Source organism: Dipodomys merriami, unplaced genomic scaffold (genome assembly GCF_024711535.1).
Source record: "Dipodomys merriami isolate MVZ:Mamm:240054 unplaced genomic scaffold, mDipMer1.0.p SCAF_461, whole genome shotgun sequence".
NCBI lineage: Eukaryota > Metazoa > Chordata > Mammalia > Rodentia > Heteromyidae > Dipodomys > Dipodomys merriami.
Window position 1 is genome coordinate 800,791 of NW_027206026.1, and position 20,072 is coordinate 820,862.

Below are 20,072 nucleotides of genomic sequence, written 5' to 3' on the forward strand. Positions count from 1 at the left end.
CAGGAGAACATATTCTTTTGTTCTTTATCTATGTTTGAAGACCTTGTCCCGGGGCTGGCCTCCATCTGGACTTTGTAACTTTTTAACTTATTTCTGGGAGGGGAAGGGTCAGTGTTTGCGCAAGCAGGTTTACAGAAGCAGAATTAGCAGTTAGCATATTGTAAAATGGACATAGCCCCAATTTCAATCTTTCACCACAATACTCACACCCCAAATATAATATTTAGTTCATGCAATTTAGCAACATAAGCATATGGCCCAAAATGTTCATTAGCTTTATATGCTGTCATTAATGTAGTATAACTAATACAATTAAGTACATACCCTGAGAGAAAGTAGATTCTTCCTTGTAAATACATGCTTGAAGGCACACACACATACACACACATATTTAGCACTCTAACTCAGGTTTGGTTCCTGACATTGGGTATGAGACAATGATCAAATAATCAAACTTTCCTGCCCAGACATAAAATACATTCATAATTCCACACATAAAAAGACACCAGATCATTCAAAATAATGAGAATATTTAACAGAATGACCCAGCTCCTGAACCATCTACTCCCTGATTTCAATCATTTATGATGATGTGTTTTTCATGTCATATTTAAAAATCATTTTGAGTTTCCCTAATTAGCAGACAAAAATATGCTATCATAGAAAATCAAGGAAAATTACTTGTGCCTCAGTAATCTTAAATATATCTCATCAAAGGCTTGTATTTCCTTCTTGCAAGCTGTTTCTGGCATTTTGCCCTAATGTCTAATATTAAGTTAGAAAGGACATGCCATATTTTTTATTTCATTTTCCCTAAAAGTTATGATATGCAGTTGACTCTGATTTTTTTCTTATTCTAAAGTAAATTTTCTCAACAACTTGAACTATTGTTAATGTTATTTCGAAGCCATTTGAAATATCAAAAAGAACGGGGACTGCACCTTGGCAGTGAATGGCAGTAAAGGTTGTGGGGACCTAAAGGATTTGAATTATCTAGAGTGCATTAAAAGTGGCACTGTTTTTTAAGGACTGATCACATAGTAAGCTTTTAAAGTGTGGTCTTCTTATTTAATCTAGGAAGATAAAAGTATGCTTTTCATCACATTCTTGCCTGCAATCCACTAGAATTATTTCTCTTGTACAGTTTATGCCTGGTGTTACTGTAGTGAAACCTACCAACAACTGCACAGCTGTGTTAGCTGCTTTAGATTTTGAAATTTTCTTCTAGTAGCCCTAGTGATTTGAGCCCAGATTCATGGGATAGTAACATAATACACAATTGCAAAACACCACAATATAAAAAGACTATTTCCAAATGAAGTTCAACTTTTTTCTTTGTTGTGTTATTTTTTCTTATTGATTGTCTTTTAAGGAGCTGAGGGCTGTTTATTTCTCATTATTTTTCATGTAACTTAAATACATTTACCAGATTTTTTAAATAAAATAAACAGATAAAAAATGACATATATAGTTACAAAATATGGCTAAAGTTTTGAGTGATTTTTTAAAATTCGAATCCTGTTCTCAGTTATCCTCAAATAACTTTGCGATGAGCCAAGCATATGTGTAAATTGATACATATCAAGCACACAGAACTCTGGACTTTTTGGGTTTTGATTTCTATATCAACTCCACCTAGAAAAGAAAATTATCACTTGCTTCATGACTTAAGTAATCTACTTAAACCAAGTTTTATTAATTTTATCAATAGATCATATAATCTATGGAATTGATGCACTGAATAAGTGTTTGATTTCTTAGTTCCATTGAATTAAGATTACATTTATTTTACTTTTTTGCATATGAAATAATGACATTCTTGAGGATAAACCATGCCTGTTTTTCATTTTTATTGCCAAAATGGAACTATTACGAATCAGCACAGATGCCTCTCATTGTAAAAAGGGACCAGGAATTATATACATATATATGTGTATATATATATATATATATATATATATATACACATATATATGTATATACATATACATACATATAAAATTTTGTTGATCCCCATTTAAAATTATGTATGTATGTATATATATTTGTATGTATGTGTATATATATATATACATAGATATATATATACATACATATATACATACATAATGGAATTCTGTTCATCCGTCAGAAAGGATAACATTGCACCATTCTTAAGGAAAATGAAAGACTTAGAAATAATGATGTTAACTGAAATTAACTGGAACCAGAGAAACTTACGTTGCATGATTTTCCTCATTGGTGGTAAATGGAAATTGTCTATAAATGTAAAAGTAAACACACTGCATGGTATGCAAGGAGGTACAAATGAATTATCTGACGTGTCAGAGAACATGGAGAGTGAAATTACTATAATTCTCTTAAAAGACTAAGTCAAAGACCAACAATTAAATACCAGTAAATGTGTATTGCAAGAGAGGACAGTGGGGGACAATGTGAGAGGGGAAGGAAATTGAAGGGGAAAAGGATAAAATACAGGCAATAACCCATTGTATACTTCCCATAATTGAAATGTACAATGCAAGGGGTAGCGTGAAATGGGGGTGAAGATGTTGAAGTGGTAACACAATTCCAGGTTCATTGTATACATAACCTGCTTTGTTAAATGTCAAGTAATTCCATAACATAATATTGAGATACATAAGGGGTGGTTGAGAATGTTGAAAGGCGTGACAATGATCAAGATGCACTGTATCCATACATTGTTTCAGTGAATGGCAACTCCTTTGTTCAATTACTTAAAGATAATAAAAATATGCAAAAAATAATTATGATAGTTGAATAGAGAGTTGAACCTCAACTCAATTCCCATTTAAAAATATTTTGAACATGGAGACTTGGAGAATGAAATTCAAATAATAAAACATTATTAATCCTTTAACAGAATTTGTGAAATTTAAATCAAGACTACTTTGCTTTTGTCAGCCATTGGGCTGTTAGAATATTTCATAGTAAGTGGCTTAAAAATAATCAAGAGTACATTATCCATACCCTAGTAGCTTAAACATTTATTATAAAAATGGTTATTCAAAGAAATTCTTGGTCTTATGGGAGTTCATTTTTTGTCTTATGGGAGTTCATTTTCTGGTTCATTATAAGCTATTTGCTGGGCATTCGCAAGGCAGAGTAATTAAATTGGGCTTCTTTTATCAGGATCAGTAGGGTCATCACGGAGAGGTTCATTGTAATGTAACCAGACAGAGGAATTCAATTTCAACATGTATATCTGGAAGGAGTTACATCATCCAATAAACTTTGCAACTTTTTCTTTAACTAAGTGTGGTGTATCATTAGGATATTATTTCATAGAAGACAGTCACCTAAGGACAAGCTTATATCATCTGAATTATGTGAATGATTCTTCCTAAAAAGGGAATAGTTATACTGATGGCAAAGTGAAATATGATTGCTTAGTGGCTCGAATCACATCATAGGTAACCATGTAAACGTGGTACAGCATTTCTAAGGCCCTTCTGATGTATTTGAACAATCTCTGATGAGTTAATTGTTTTCAGAAATATTCGTTTGAGCCAACAAATATATATCTCCTTTGATTTTAATTATAGTCCACTCTTAGGACTCCCACAGTCACCAAAATAAGAGGATGCTAATTTCTCTGATAAAATACATAATAATTTGTTACAATTAATGTAACATGAAGACTGTAATATTAATAGCATTATAATTACTAGTATTCACATTATATAATACATTGACATCTTTGGTTACCTCAATTTTTAAAATATTTATAACTAAATGTAAAATTTTTGCAAATAACAATTTGATGATGTATAGAAAATGTGAAAAAGATTTGTGTACATATTTACTACAGATGCAAACAGATTCACCTGGTTATTTCTGATCCTTCACATGTTGGTTGGATTCATACATGGGGAACATGCAGAGAAGTCACAATGGCAAGCTTGCATTTACTAAAGTGTTAATTGCATGAAGTTTATGTTGGGGTAAATAGATTTTATAAATTAAATAGTTTTTGTCCTTTCCTTCCTCCCTCCCTTCCTTTGTTCCTAGGTTCCTTCATTCCTACCTTTTTTCCTTCCTTCCTTCTTTTCTTCTTTCCTACCTCCCTCCTTCCCTCCATCCCTACCTCTCTCTCTCATACTCTCCTTTCTTTCTTTTTTCTTTCTTTCTTTTTTTTCTTTCTTTTTTTCTTTCTTTCTTTCTTTCTTTCTTTCTTTCTTTCTTTCTTTCTTTCTTTCTTTCTTTCTTTCTTTCCTTCTTTCTTTTCTTTCTTTCTTTCTTTCTTCCTTCCTTCCTTTTTTCTTCCTTCCTTCCTTCCTTTCTTTCCTTTCCTTCTTCCTTTCTTTCATTCTTTTTCTTCCATCCTTCCTTTATTTCTTTTACTCAGAATATTTCTTATGGCTATAGAAAAAATATCAACTGTTGTACTCCAAGGTGTGATGAGTAATTGTGAATATACTAGATTAATGTTAATTTGAATAACCTATGCTATATCTTAAGACAAATTGTACTAAAACAACTTAACAAAGTTGCAGGATATGTAATAAATATTGCTTTTCATGATATTTTTTTATTACGACAAACGAAAATAAGAATTTAGACATAATATTGTGTGTGTGTTGTTCTTATGATTTGAACTCAAGACCTATAACTGGGCTGGGAAGATGGCTCACTGGTAGGGTGCTTGCCTTGCATGCATGAGGCCCTGGGTTAGATTCCTCAGCACCACATAAGCAGAAAAAAATAGCCGGAAGTGTGCTGTGGCTCAAGTGGTAGAGTGCTAGCTTTGAGCTGAAGATCTGAGGAACAGCTCCCTGGACAAGAGTTCAGGCCCCACAACCAAAAAAAAAAAAGACCTATCCCTTAGTTTTTTTCCCCTCTTCAAGGATATTGCTCTAACATTTGAGCCAAAACCCCACTTCTGGCTTTGTGTGTGTGTGTGTGTGTGTTGTGATGTGTGTTACATTAATTGAGATGTGTCTCACAAACTTTTTTTTAATGTGAACATACTGTACAGAGGGGGTACAATTACATGGGCAAGATAATGAATACATTTCTTATCAAGCATTGTAGCCCCCTCCTTTGTTTACCCTTTACATCCCTTCTCAGGCACCTCCTGCTCCCCCCCACCCAATCCTCCCCGGCCACCAAAGTTGTAACGTTCATTTTCGACATGACAACTGGTACTTCTCATTGTTGCAACGGGTCCACCTGTATCCTTATTTAAATGAATTGTTTTTCCCCTTCCCCTCCACAAATTATACTGTCGTCAAATACAGTGAAAGCAGGGGTTATACTGTAGGGGAGGGACATACAAAGCAACAAAGAAATAATCTTATAAATGCGTTAGAAACAAATGCATGAAAAAAAAACACATTTAAATTAAATACATATCTAATGGTTCATTTTGTAACATCACCTTATATGACCTTTTCTGCTTGACTCATACATATACTAGATATTGCAAATAAGGGAAACCATGGGACATATGTTTCTTTGGGCTTGGCTTACTTCACTTAATATAATTGTTTCCAAGTCTTTCCATTACTTAACAAATGGTGTAATGTCATTCTTTCTGATGGAGGCATAGAATTCCATTGTGTATATATACCACATTTTCTTGATCCATTCATCTACTAAGGGGCATCTAGTTGGTACTATATGTGAGCTATGGTAAATAATGCTACAATAAACAAGGTTGTGCTGGTTGCTTACGGTGGCTCAGTGTTAGAGCGCTTGCCTTACATGCATGAGGCCCTAGGTTTTATTCCTCAGCACCACATAAGAAAAAAATTAGCCGGAAGTGGTGCTGTGGCTCAATTGGTAGAGTGCTAGCCTTGAGCTGAAATGCTGAGGGACTGTGCCCAGGCCCAGAGCTCAGGCCCCACGACCAGAACCCAACCCCCCAAAAAAAGAATGGATGAGTACTTTCTTATCAAGGATTTTGCCTCCTCCTTTGTTTCCCCTTTTCAACCTTTCCCATCTACCTACCCCCAAAACCTCCCCCCACCCCGCCAAAGTTGTAACGTTCGTTTTTCGACATAACGACTTGTACATCTAATTGTTACAATGGGTCCACCTGTGTTCTTATTTAACCATTTGTTGTTTCACTTCCCCTCCACAAATTATACCAACACCAAATACAATGAAATTAGGGGTTATACCGTGGGGAAGGGACATGTCTGAGACAAGCAGAAAAGGTCAGATATGTTGATGTAAGGTCAAATGAACCTCAACATAATTATTCAAATGTTTTTTTTTCTTTCTTTTGATTGTTTCTAACATATTTATAAGATGATTTCTTTGTTGACAAGGCTGGATTTGAACACCACCTTCCTGAGTAGTGAGGATTACAAGCTTGAGAAACCCATATTCAGCAAAGATTTAACATATTTAACAATAAAATAAATTTATTTTTTTATTTTTTTATTTTTTTTTGTGAACATACTGTACAGAGGAGTTACAATTACATGGGAAAGATAATGAGTACATTTCTTATCAAGCATTGTAGCCTCCTCCTTTGTTTCCCCTTCCCATCCCTTCCCATCCTCTCCCTATCCCCCCACCCAATCCTCCCCGCTACCATCCCCCCTCCCCGCACTAAAGTTGTAAAGTTTGTTTTTTGACACAACGACTTGTACAGCTCATTGTTGCAATGGGTCCACCTTTATTCCTATTTAAACGATTTGTTTTTCCCCTTCCCTCCACAAATTATACCGACATCAAATACAGTGAAAGCAGGGATTATACTGTGGGGGAGGGACACATCAAGGAACAAATATATAATCTTATAAATGTGTTAGGAACAATCACATGAAAGAAAAAAAAACATTTAAATACATATCTTAGAGTTCATTTCCCTAACATCACCTTATCTGACCTTTTCTGCTTGACTCACATGTATACTAGATATTGCAAATAAGGGAAACCATGGTACCTATGTTTCTTTGGGCCTGGCTTATTTAAAGATTAAATCCCCCAATAACAATCTTCAAAGAAACAACTGCCCAATAATTAAGTGGGATAAAGTCTTAAAGAGAACCTTCTCTGAAGAGGAGAGAAGGATGGCCAATAGACACATGAAGAAATGCTCAACCTCCCTAGCCATAAAAGAAATGCAATGGAGCGGGTAACAATGCTCAATAGGAAGTGTACTCATTACCTTACTCATGTAACTGTAACCCTCTGTATACAATTTTTACAATGAAATTTTTTTAAAAAACGACATTGAGATACCACCTCACTCCAGTTAGAATGACTAAAATCAAGAACTCTAAAAACAACAGATGCTGGAGGGGATGTGGACAGAAGGGAACCTTACTGCATTGTTGGTGGGAGTGTAAACTTGTTCAACCACTTTGGAAAGTGGTATGGAAGTTCCTCAAAAAACTCCACATAGAGCTCCCCTCTGACCCAGCAATCCCACTTTTGGGCATTTACCCAAATGTTTACAAACAAGACCACACTAAAGCTACCAGCACAACTATGTTTATTGCAGCACTATTTACTATAACTAAGATATGGAACCAACCCAGATGCCCCTCAGTAGATGAATGGATCAAGAAAATGTGGTATGTATACACAATGGAATTCTATGCCTCCATCAGAAAGAATGACATTGCCCCATTTATTAGGAAATGGAAAGGCTTGGAAAAACTTATAAAATAAATTTCTTATTCTTTGAAATCTAGACGCTCAATTTAACAAATTAACATTTAGTTATTTATTTAGTTATTAAACCTGAACCTGCACTGTGAATAGTTTTCATTTTTTATAAAAAAATATACACTCGAAAGTTTAAATGACAGAATATTTGCATAAATTGAAATACGCTAAATTCAAAAGCAACAAAGGGATCGTTAATCAAATATCTGATGTAAGGTAAAAGCAATAGGCTCTGTCAGGGTGAAAGAAGCAAAATTTTTGTTAAATTAAATATTATCTACTGCGGTCACATGATTTTCTCTTCTTTTAAACCTAAACTTTTTTGACATAAAATATAGATTCACACAGTTTTTGAGAATATAAAAATCTTAGTTAATGCTCATGTATTTTCTGAGGTTTGATTACCAAGGCATTTCAGAGAAACACTGAATTTCATGTATTTTTTGTAAACAGTGACTTTTAGAAATTGAATCAATCTTCCATATGTGATGAAGCAAGATGTTCAATAACTTAAGCAATTATTCCTATAGACTTAAACATAAGTTAAGTTTGAATGGTATGAAATTAGTATTGTACCTCCTCTATAGAATTATTAAGAAATAAATGATTGTGATAGTATTTATTTTTCCTTCAACTAGAAAGAAAGGACTTCAGTATAGATGACAAAAACTTGAATGGAATGTAATAAAATTATGAAAAATTCATGTCATTATGAGTTAGATGAAATAGTCATTATTGAACGTCACAAAATGAAATCTTTTGAAGCTTCCATATCTGTTAAATAAAATGTATTTGCACTCAAAGTATCTCTCTAATAATGGTATAATCAAACCACCTTCATGCCAAATAGCTTCTCTGAGTAATTCATAGAAATATTTAGAAGCAGAAGTTATGCCAATATATAGAAATATTTACCCACCTGAAATCATAAAGGATTGAGATTAATGATTAGCTTTCACTGTTGCCGTTTCAAAGGTAAACCGTTTGAAAGGTGAACCCTTTCAAGAGGGCATAGTTGTAGACGTTTGGTCACTGAGAACTTGTGACCAAAGTGGATTTTAAGATCAAAGTACTTTCCTCCTCTTCCTTCTTTTTTTCTCTTTCTCCTTCTCCTTCTCATTTTCCTTCTCCCTCTCCAAATTCCCCTCCTCCTCTTTCTCCCTCTTCCACTCCTATTCTTATTCTTCTTTACTTCCTGGCTTCCATACTCCATCACATGTTCTTTACATGGGGTTCTGTGCCACCAGCAATCTAAAGCAATGAGGATAAGAAACATAAACTGAAATGTATAAAATAAGAAGCCAAGCTTAATATTTCCCCTTTTAAGGTAATTTCATAAAGTATTTGGTCATCATAATAGGAGATTCTCAAAGCATGCTCTCATTTATTATAAGGGATAAGATTTACTGGAAAAACAATCTGACCAACATCGCCCTAATGAAATGATTGATTAAATTAATATTATACTGGGACAAATCTAGTTTAAAATATCAGCTATACTTCAATAAGAGGTGAAAAAATCGCCTCTAGTGTTTCCTATGTATAGACAGCAGAATTCAATCTGTTATTCAAGGAAATTGACCTGCAATTGGCAGCATTGTCCATTTCATAAATGATGTAAGAAGACTGTAGAACAAATTTCAATGCAAAGTGCCTGATATAAAATTTATTTTGTCCCCTGTATACTATGTATGTCTGCTTCCCAAAATCACTTGTATTTCATATTTTTAATTAACTTTAAGTAGTTGTATGGGAGTTACTGTTTGACCAAGCAGTTTATGAATAGTGTTTAGTGAGAGTTTTTTTCTTTTTTCTCTCCTGAGGTTTGAACTCTGGGTCTGGGAGCTGTCCCTGAGCTCCTTTGGATGAATGCTAGAAGTCTATCACTTGAGGCACAGCAGCACTTTCAGATTTTTCTGAGATTTAGTTGGAGATAAGAATCTCACAGACTTTCCTGCCTGGGCTGGCTTCAAAACTCAATCCTCAGCCTCTTGATTATCTAGGGTTACAGGTGTGAGCCACTAGTGCCTGGCTTAATATAATGCACTTTTTTTTTCTTGGCTAGTACTGGGGCTTGAACTCTGGCCCTTGGCAATGCCCTGGAGCTTCTTTTCCTAATGCTAGTAGTCTACGACTTGTGTCATAGTGCCAATTCCAGCTCATTTTGTTTATGTAGTACTGAGGAATCAAACCCAGGGCTCCATACATGCAAGGCAAGCAGTCTTCCACTAAGCCACATTCCATGGCCAATACAATGCATCTTGATAATCATTATCCCTCATCCTTCTCAATCCTCTCTCATCCCTCAATTTACATAATTTTGCAGAATATTCAGACTCGCAATGTCATCTATAGTCACTCAGAGTATATATCACACATCATATTTTATGGATAGTTTTATTCATTAACATACTTGTTATACATTATAAAATTCTGAGATTTTAAATTCTAAATTATCACTCAGATTCACCTACTAATATTCAAAAATTTTTTCCTAAGGTTAATGCAAATGCAATCTGTAATTCTTCGATAAAATACAATGATTCTGGGTTGGGAAGGTGGCTCAGTGGTAGAACGCTTGCCTTGTATGCTCAAGGCCCTGGGTTCGATTCCTCAGCACCCCATAAGCAAAAAGAAAAAAGCCGGAAGTGGCTCTGTGGCTCAAGTGGTGGAGCGCTAGCCTTCAGCTGAAGAGCTGAGGGACAGCGCCCAGGCACAGAGTTCAGGCCCCACGACCGGACCCCACCCCCCAAAAAAAAACAATGATTCTTAGAATATTAAAGAGTTGGAATAAGAACATCACCTTCAGTTCTAGAACATTTTATCATCACTACCCTCTCAAAATACTCCAATATTTATTAGTAGGCACTTCTGTCATCATTTCAACCAACCTCCCCTTGAGCAGCTAATATTTCATATTCTACCTCTACAGATGTGCCAATTTTAAAAAGCTCATATAATTAGAAAATTTTGAATATTTTATCCATTTCTCCCATGTAATATTACTGTTTCCAAATTTTTCTCATGGATAGAGCATATTGCTTAGTATACATGTGTCTAAGGATATAACATCCTAAATTAGCATTTCAATATTTTATTATATGTTATTTTAAAAGGTTTTGCTTTGTATATTCTTGTACATGTGTCTCATTGGACATGTGTTGAAATCTATTTTGCATATAAAATTATGATTCAGAATTATGGATCATAGAAGCAACTCTGTGTAATATCTTAAAGGTTGCCAGTATGTTTAACAAACTGACCCTATCATTTTAAGTGTCAAGCACCATTGTACAAGGATTCCAATTTCTACATAATTGTTGTGCAGGGCTATCTTATTGTTTCTATTTCCACTAATCTCTATATGTATGCAATGTCTAGGTATGTTATGATATTTCCATATGTTCCTTGGTTGTTGTTATATTCCTATAGTGATATGTATTTGGATTTTTTGATAACTTATTCAGGATCGTTAAAATTTTTCATTGGCATTAATATGCTCTTAATATATTTCTGATTCAAATCTCTTTAAATAAATATATATGTATACACACTATGTGTATTTATATACAAATACCTATATATACATATATAAGAATATACAGATGTGTAAATACATGCATATAGACATATATGTATATTATTATTTTTATTTGTCTATAAGTTGTAAAAAATGATTCTAGTGGAAAACGCATTTACTTCCCGTACTGTTTTCCAGAAATTCAGAGTCTGGGTTGTTGTTTTTTCCTTTATCTTCTAACTAGGAATCTTTATATCTTTCTGATGGTTCTTACCTAATCATGTCTCTTTTGAACCACACCTGGGACTATTAAGTACCCATTTGAGTATACTTCCCCCATGTGATAATTATTCAAATTTGTGTTACTTGGGAAATGAAAGGCGATTATTTATTTTTGTTCTTCCTTATTTCAATCACAAGGTCTGGATAATGATTTTTGATATTTATACAGTGCTCTAGAGTGATTAAACACATCTACAGAAAAAGATAACCTCACAATACATGGATAATGTTTATTTATTAAAAAATTGTAACATCACATTACCTGACCTTTCTGCTTGACTTATACATATACTAGATATTGCAAATAAGAGAAACCATGGGGCTTATGGTTTTTTGGGCTTGGCTTACTTCACTTAATATAATTTTTCCAAGCCTTTCCCTTTCCTAACAAATGGGGAAATGTCATTCTTTCTGATGAAGGCATACAATTCCATTGTTTATATATACCACATTTTTTGATCCATTCATCTACTTAGATATGTATTTAAATGTTTTTTTTTTCTTTCATACATTTGTTTCTAACACATTTATAAGATTATTTCTTTGTTGCTTTGTATGTCCCTCCCCCATAGTATAACCCCTGCTTTCTCTATATTTGATGTTGGTATAATTTGTGGAGGAGATGGGGAAAACAAGTCGTTTAAGGATACAGGTGGACCCGTTGCAACTATGAGAAGTACAAGTTGTCATGTCAAAAACGAACTTTACAGGTTTGGTGCGGGGGTGGGGGGGATTTTGTGGGGGGGGCAGGGGAGACTGGGAAGGGATGTGAAGGGTAAACAAAGGAGGAGGCTGCAATGCTTGATAAGAAATGTACTCATTATCTTGCCCATGTAATTGTAACCCCTCTGTACGGTATGTTAACACAAAATAAAAATTAAAATTAAAAAAAAAATGTAATAATTTCCTACAGGAAATATTGTCTATTTCTTTAGTTCTTGTTTAGGATTTGTTAAATTCTGGTGTGCTATAGTCAATTATAAAGTTATACAAGGATGGTAAAAAACAAACATCTTAATATCATATTCTAATATTAGCTTAGTTCTGCCTGTGTTATATATATGAGGCTGTATTTGAGTTTTGCTTCAATTTCACATGCTATATTCTCCCAGTATATAAGTTGAAAGAAGACTCCCTCTGGAAATATGCTATTTTTATAGCTAAGGAAAACAAGTCAGCTGTTAGACACAGACAATGAGATAGAAATCTTCCCCTAGAAATAGCCTTTGACCACTTCTGATTCACATTTGTAAGCTGAAGTAAGTCACATGACCCATCTTGACATTGCAGAGTAGAGGTAAAGCTCACTTACAGGAAGCTGGTTCAGGACATAGAGTAATATGCCAAGATATGCAACACGAGATAAAGAGGGAAAAAAAGAGAACTACAATATAATCTATCATACTTGCCATCACAGTCTCTGCAGGAAGGAAGTTATTATGTACCTTTGTTTCTAAAACTACTTCAAATCATGTCTTTTATGCTAGGATGTTACAGGAATTAGAGAACATTTTGATACTGAGAGAGCATAAAATCTCAATGAAAGCTGGAGTAATCATTTCAATACTACATTATGTTCTCCAAAAAAAGAAACCATTTTGTAGACAATACTTTATATTTTCTTACCAAGTATCTTTTTTTTCCAGAAATGGATTTTGTTAGTATATGTGACTATCCACCAGAATAAATATCTTCATTTATCTTCATCTTGTGCAGACAGCAAGTCAATTGGATGTAAGTGGGAGTTCATCAGTATCACTTTTTAAAACTGTAAAAAATGTGGACAGGGAGCCAATATGCATATTTTTCCACCATCACCTATCACATCCTCCTTCTTCCTTCCTAGGAAACACACCCAATCAATAAAAAGTCTTAGATATTTGGCTCTTGACCTTGAAAGTGGAAGCAGCATATTATGGATGTTGGAGATCACAGTTAATAGTGTTTTCCATAATAATGTCACATGCAACAGCCCTATGAGTCCTGTAGGTCTTAACACGACTTCGTTAGTAATCTGATAGGAATGTCAGCCTTACTGGATTTAGTATTGTTTTCCACTTCCTTTTCTACCACCTCCCCTAAATTATAATACATATTAACAGAATGAAAACGTAATGCCATCCTAAGAAAGTCCCATTGCACAAGACGTTATTTTGAAAAACAAATTTACAACTTTGGTGACGGGATGGGAGGATCGGTGGGCTAGGATGGTAAGGGGAAACAAAGGAGGAGGCAATAATGCTTGAAAAGAAATGTACTCATGGGCTGGGAAGGTGGCTCAGTGGTAGAGCGCTTGCCTTGCATGCCTGAGGCCCTGGGTTCGATTCCTCAGCACCATATAAGCAAAAAAAAACAAAGCCGGAAGTGGTGCTGGGGCTCAAGAGGTAGAGCGCTAGCCTTGAGCTGAAGAGCTGAGGGACAGTGCCCAGGCCCAGAGTTCAGGCCCCACGACCGGACCCCCCCCCCAAAAAAAAAAAAAGAAATGTACTCATTACCTTGCTCATGTAATGGTAACCCATGTGTACTATATTTTCACACACACACAAAAAACTTATGAATATAAAAAAGAAAGTCATTTAGGGCTCTGGGAATTTGGCTTTATGGAACAGTTATTGCTTAGCATGCATGAAACCCTGGGTTCAATTCCTCCATACTACATAAACAGAAAAGGCAACACTGGAAGTGGTGCTTTGCCTTAAGTGGTAGAGTGTTGGCACTGATGTAAAATAAAAAAGAAGCTCAGGAACAGTTCCCTGGCCCTGAGTTCAAGCCCCGGGATGGGCAAAAGAGTCATTTATCAAGTAAATGCAAAATAAAGAACCCATATTTGGAATATATAATTGTTCCTTCCAAATGATATCTAACAATAGTCTTTAATTCATGTACTTTATATTAGAATACTGTGTTGAACAAAAAAATGTTTTCATAATAGATCATGGTAATTAATGCCAGTAGTATGCTTAGATATCAGGTGAAGATTATTCCTGGAAATTCAAAGATTCCAGGCTTTTGAGTGGTAACTGCTAATCACAATAAAAAGGTTAGTACATATGTGAGATTTGGAAATCTTTTTGGTAAATCAGGGCACCGAAAAGGCAGAGGTTAATTAATAGTTTTGACAGAGGAGAAGGAATAACTCCAGATTGAAGGAATAAATGATAGTAATAACTAAGTTACACCACGAACTGTTCTATGGAAGCATTTATGGTTATTGAAGAACTAGTTATCAACTAGGCTTATTCCTCAGTGCCTTTAGCATTCTAATCACTTAGACTAGTTCTTAATCTTTGTGTGATAAGTTGTATATCCTTCTATGCTGTTCTTTCAAAACTGATTTCCTTTGCTTTCTAAAAATCTATGTCTTTCATATTTCTCTATGAACAATTTCTGATACTAAGTCCACAAAATCAGACAGCAGAGGATGCTAAGGTTAGAGTCCCACACCTCATGAGTCATTAATGTAACAACATGGAAAAGGAGGACATATTTATTGCTACCTCAATTTTTCTAAAAAGCTGCAATGTCACATCATTTGATTCAAATTTCCATTCTTTGTCTACATAATGTCATTTAGTGCACATAAATGCAAATATGAGACAGGTACTGGTGGCTCATTCCTATAATACTCGCTACTCAGGAGGTTGAGACCAGAGGATTGTGGTTCAAAGCAAGCCATTGTCAGGAAAATCCATGAGACATTTATCTTCAATTAGACACCAGAATCCCAGAAGTGGTTTTGTAGCTAGAGGTAGAGCACTAAATTTGAGCTGAAGACCTGAGGGACAGTGCCAAGGATTGGAGTTCAAGCCCCACGACCGACAGAAAATGTGTAAATATGACTTTGTTTCCCCCAAAGGAATGACAAAGTCAATAGTAATCTTCGCAAGCACAGAAAATAATTCCAAAATGATTCAATGTACCTACTTTTGCTGAGTTAAGTTATGGCTTCCTTTCTGGACATATTCCCTTCTCTATGATTATCTAATGCACATACTTAGGTAGCAATTTAAAACTGAGAGTATAGAAGCAAGCTGAACAGTAATGATATTGTCCTATCAGAAATTCAAGTTAGTAATGAAAATTTCTTCTTAAGACCTTACACAAAAAAATACCATGATATAGTGTAATAGAACTCACTGTTGAACATATGAGCTTTCTAATTGATCCAATATTTATTGGTACCAACATTAGAAAAAATGTATAATGCAGTAATAAAATAGAATTCCTTTGCATGACTACGTAAATTCCTTGTTTTTTTAAGTCACTGTTTTCATCTTAAAAAATAGGGCTGTCTATTGTCTTCATGTGATTTTTATGATTGAAAGTGCTTAATGAAAATCAAAATGCATTATAGTCCTTTGTTATCAATTCCCACTTTTTCTTCTTGGAGAATATAATGATCAAACAATAGTTCAGAATCAGCAAGCAATAGGTCAGAATCATGTTTCCAGTGCAAGTGGATCACCAGTAAGTAATCCTAAATACCATTTTCCGCAAAGTTTTTGTGACAGATACAATTGGCCTGCCTTCTCTAGCTGCTTTCCTAGTCTGGGCCTATTCCTTCATTGTACAGGAAAAGTGTGATTCAACTGATTTAAGTGAGATATGTTACTAGAAGTATCAAGGATTTAGATTCTTGTCTGTATATTAGTAAATCTGTGTCTCTTTATGTAGGCTACAAAAGTGAATTTACAAATTTCAAGTTAATACATGAATTCTCTTTCCATCTTTTTAAAAAAAATAAAATTCTGCTTGCTCTATAAATTGATCAGAGGCATGGATTTGTGGCTAGGTAGGTCCTTGCACATCTCTCTGTTCCTCTCTCTCTTTCATGGTTCTCATAGATAATATGATTGCTCCATAATTATCCTAATTTATTTTGCTTTTATATTTTTGGTTTCATCATTTCATTTTCTGCTCTGCCATTTCACAAATCATTAATGTAGAAGGCATTATTTCATATTTTCTCATTCCTAGAATAAGCTGCACATGAAAACAGCCATAGTCCTCATTTTCAGTCTGTACCATTGAATACGGAGGAACATCTTTCCTCTGCTCTCCATCAAATCCCTACTCTCGTAAGAATAATTTAGAATAGTAAAAATGGAAAAAGAGAAAATAAAACATGGTGAAAAAAGATGCAGAAAATTCACCAGATATTTCTGAGCAGGTCAACCAACATGTAATATTAGGGAAATACATGGACACCTCATTTTCACTGGCACTCAAAGTCTCTGGTTAGGCAATTCTGATAAAGATGAGGAACAAGATGAAAATATGAGAAATGATATCAGTTGCAATAAAAAAAATAGAGAAAGATCCAAGCAAATTTCTTCTTTGTGCTGCCGAAAATAATTGGCTTACTACAGTGCGGAGACTACTTTCCAAAAAGGTCACTCATGTGAATACAAGGGATGACGATGAGTATACGCCTCTTCATCAGGAAGTCTACAGTGGACACTTAGACATTGTCCTTGAGTTGGTGGCTCAAGTGGCACATACAATAACTGTAGATGGATGGACATATCTGCACAGTGCTTATAAGTGGAATAATAACAGAGTGGCTTTTTTCTCACTTCATCATGATGCAGATTCCAAGGCCCATTCTAAAGGCCTCTTGACCCCCTTGAATCTTGCTAATGGAAATTAAGATAGCAAAAATTTATTTGATCCCCTACTGATGAAACATTACATAAAACCATGACTGAAGAACAATTTGGAAGAAACTGCATTTGATATTGCTAAAAGGATAAGTATGTATCACTACCTCTTTGAAGTTGTGGAAGAATGCACAAATTTTTCCACTAAGTCCTAATGATTCAATTACTTTTTTTAAATTTCAAAAATGCCATTCCATCCTTTGTGTCCATACAAAATATTTTCAAAATACAAATAACAGCAATCACTTACTGTAAAAATTCATGGATTCTGTGGAATTCTTTCAAGTGATTTGCCTGCCTTTGATATCAAAATGTATTCAAGTGTTTTTGTATACATCTATAATGATTTCTTCAGAGTTTGTGGCTTTTTAATCAGAAATAATTTTAACTTATCTATTGAAATTAATACAGAAACTAAAGATATTTCTCATGCTTGTCTGAAAAAGTATATTTTAAAATATTCTATATTCTATGTTTGTATAGTGTCCATAATCTATTTTATTGTCCCCCAGATATGATACTTTGAATTCTATGCTACTTTATAATATATAGCTTCATTAATGTTTCCTTTCAGGTTTCATTCCATATAGAAATAGTTTAAGATTCCTTTGTTACCTAGGTCCTTATAGTATTATATTTCTTTGGAATAGAACGAAAATGTTGTCTAATTTCAAAAGTTTTATAGAGGTTATGCTATGTAAAGGCCTTTCTTTTTTTTGGGGGGGGCCCAGTTGTGGGACTGAACTCTGAGCTTGGGCGCTGTCCCTCAGCTCTTCAGCTCAAGGCTAGCTCTCTACCACTTGAGCCACAGTGCCAATTCCAGCTTTTTTCTTTTTGCTTATGTGGTGCTGAGGAATCGAACTCAAAGCCTCAGGCCTGCAGGGCAAGCACTCTAAGACTGATCCACCTTCCCAGCCCCATATAAAGTCCTATCTTTTTTCTATTTCTTTTTTTATTGTGAAAATACTGTACAGAGGGGTTACAATTACATGGGCAAGGTAGTGAGTACATTTCATATCAAGCATTGTAGCCTCCTCCTTTGTTTACCCTTTCCATCCCTTCCTATCCTCCCTCTCCCACACCCAATCCTCCCCCCCAAGTTGTAAAGTTCGTTTTTGACATGACAACTTGTACTTCTCATTGTTGCAACATGTCCACCTGTATCCTTATTTAAACGACTTGTTATTCCACTTCCCTTCCACAAATTATACCGACATCAAATACAGTGAAAGCAGGGTTATATTGTGGGGGAGGGACATACAAAGCAACAAAGAAATAATCTCATAATTGCATTAGAAACATATGCATGAAAGAAAAAAAAAACATTTGGAAAAAATTATATTAAGTGAAGTAAGCCAGGCCCAAAGAAACATAGGTCCCATGGTTTCCCTTATTTGCAATATCTAGTAGATGTATGAGTCAAGGGGAAAAGGTCAGATAATGTGATGTCAGGAAAATGAACTCTTAGATATGTATTTTAATGTTTTTTTTTCTTTCATGCATGTGTTTCTAACGCATTTATAAGATTATCTCTTTGTTGCTTTGTATGTCCCTCCCCCAGAGTATAACCCCTGCTTTTACTATATTGGATGTCAGTATAACTTGTGGAGGAGATGGGGAAAAACCAATTGTTTAAGGATACAGGTGGACCTGTTTCAACAATGAGAAGCACAAGTTGTCATGTCCAAAACGAGATTTACAACGTCGGTGCGGGGGGGGGGGAGGGGGGGCAAAGGAGAAGGATTGGGATTGGGGGGAAGGGGAGGATGGGAAGGGATGTGAAGGGTAAACAAAGGAGGAGGCTGCAATGCTTGGTAAGAAATGTACGCATTATCCTGCCCATCTAATTGTAACCCCTCTGTACAGTATGTTCACAAATAAAATTAAATTAAATTAAAAAAAAGAAAAAAAACATTTAAAATACATATCTTAGGGTTCATTTTCCTAACATCCCCTTATCTGACCTTTTCTGCTTGACTCATACATATACTATATATTGCAAATAAGGGAAATTATAGGACCTATGTTTCTTTGGGCTTGGCTTACTTCACTTAATATAATTTTTCCAAGTCTTTCTGTTTCCTAACAAATCAAAGAAAGGTTGGACAAATGGGATTGCATGAAGTTGCAGAGCTTCAGCATGGCAAAGGACATAGCTAGCAAGATCAATAGAATGTCAACGGATTGGGAGAAGACCTTCATTAGCCATACATCAGGCAAGGGTCTCATATCTAAAATATACTTGGAACTCAAAAAATTAAATCCCCCAACAACAAATCCTCAAAGAAACAACTGCCCAAAAATTAAGTGGGCTAATAACTTAAAGAGAAAATTCTCTGAAGAAGAAAGAAGGATGGCCAATAGACCCATGAAGAAATGCTCAACCTCCCTAGCCATAAAAGAAATGCAAATCAAAACAACATTGAGATACCACCTCACACCAGTTAGAATGGCAAAAATCAAGAACTCTAATAACAACAGATGCTGGAGGGGATGTGGACAGAAGGGAACCTTACTTCATTGTTGGCGGAAGTGTAAACTTGTTCAAACACTTTGGAAAGTAGTATGGAGGTTCCTCAAAGAGTCCACATAGAGCTCCCCTATGACCCAGCTGTCCCACTTTTGGGCATTTACCCAAATGTTTACAAACAAGACTACACTAAAGTTACCAGCACAACTATGTTTATTGCAGCATTATTTACCATATCTAAGATCTGGAACCAACCCAGATGCCCCTCAGTAGATGAATGGATCAAGAAAATGTGGTATATATACACAATGCAATTCTATGCCTCCATCAGAAAGCATGACATTGCCTCATTTGTTAGGAAATATAAAGGCCTTTCTAAGGTGAAGATTTAATACACTGATGTCAAACTATTAATTATATGAATTACGTGTATTTTTACTTGTAATTTTGTAATCAATTTTTAATGTTTTTCATTTCTTGTATGTGAAGAATG